General features: G+C 53.5%; 1 pseudogene; it reads left to right on the forward strand.

Moving 5' to 3' along the window:
* Positions 1-212: 212 nt before the first annotated feature.
* LOC108299103 lies at positions 213-1000 on the forward strand (annotated as a pseudogene).
* Positions 1001-1625: the final 625 nt, after the last annotated feature.

Consider the following 1625-nt stretch of genomic DNA (forward strand, 5'->3'; position numbering starts at 1 on the left):
TCTCAGCTCACTGCAACCTCTGTCTTTCAGGTTCAAGCAATTCTCCTGCCTCAGCCTCCCAAGTAGCTGGGACTACGGGCATGTGCCACCATGCTCTGCTAATTTTGTATTTTTAGTACAAACGGAGTTTCACCATGTTGGTCAGGCAGGTCTCGAACTCCTGACCTCAGATAATCCACCTGCCTCGGCCTCCCAAAGTGCTGGGATTACAGTCATAAGCCACCACGCCTTGGACTTCACTTTTGTGTGCCTGCAATGGAGATCATCGCATTCAGCGACCATGCTGAGGGCTTCCAAAAGCTGCGAAGTGCTAGGGGCCTCAGTGGGCTCAATTCATCCACCTGGCTTGGATCAGTGCCCCCCTGAGGGAGGGAGGCTTGGACCCCCTGAACACCCCCTTGTTTGCTGACGTGACCAGAGTGTGTCTGAGAATGATGGCATGCTGAAAACAGACCAGGGCGCCATCTGCAGGGGCCTCTTTTTTGTTTTTTTGAGACAGAGTTTCACTCTTGTTGCCCAGGCTGGAGTGCAGTGATGCGATCTCAGCTCACTGCAACCTCTGCCTCCCGGGTTCAAGTGATTCTTCTGCCTCAGCCTCCCTAGTAGCTGGGATTACAGGCACGCACTACCACGCCTGGCTAATTTTTGTATTTTTAATAGAGACCGGCTTTCTCCATGTTGGTCAGGCTGGTCTCAAACTCCCGACCTCAGGTGATCCGCCCACCCCGCCTCCCTGTACTCCTGCTGGGATTACAGGCGTCAGCCACCACGCCTGGCCTGCAGGGGCCTCTTTATCATCCAGGGCAAGGATGGCCTTCCCCAGATCGCTGTTAATGATTGGTCTGCGGGACTCTCTGCGGATGACGCTCCGCAGCTGGTCCAGGCCTTCCAGTACACAGATGAGCATCTGGAAGTTTGTCCTGCTGGCTAGAAACCTGGCAGTGACACAATCAAGCCCAGTGTGAATGACAGCAAGGTATACTTCTCCTAACACAGCTAGGCTGGCTGACGGGTAGCGAGCTCGTACCCTACATGGGTGCCCTGTGTTGGCTCAGGAGAGGCCAGACCTGCCCCTCCAAACTCCACAGTCTGGGACCCTGGAGAGCTAGGCCAAGGCCTTCCCATGGCTCCAACTGGGGACTGGGGAATAGTAACACTCTCCCCCAGACCCACCCAGCTGCACAGAGACCTAGAGTTGACCAGTAGAGTGTGAAGGACAGAAGATAAATACATACATACATACATACATGCTGCATGCATACATATATAAATACACCACGTCCAGTTAAATCTGAATTTCAGATAAACAGTGAATACTCTGTAATGTAAGTATGTGCAGATACTCCATGGGAAGTCCGGGCGTGATGCCTCACATCTGTAATCCCAGCACTTTGGGAAGCTGAGGCCGAAGGACTGCTTGAGCCAAGGAGTTGGAGACCAGCCTGGACAACATAGGAAGACCCCATCTTAAAAATTAGCCAGGCATGGTGTTGTGCGCCTGTCGTCCTGGCTACTTGGGAGGCTGAGGCAGGAGAATCGCTTGAACCCAGGAGGTGGAGGTTGCAGTGAGCCAAGATCATGCTACTGCACGCCAGCCTGGGTGACAAAGCGAGACTCCATCTCAA

This window comes from Cebus imitator, unplaced genomic scaffold (genome assembly GCF_001604975.1).
Source record: "Cebus imitator isolate Cc_AM_T3 unplaced genomic scaffold, Cebus_imitator-1.0 Scaffold1852, whole genome shotgun sequence".
Classification (NCBI taxonomy): Eukaryota; Metazoa; Chordata; class Mammalia; order Primates; family Cebidae; genus Cebus; species Cebus imitator.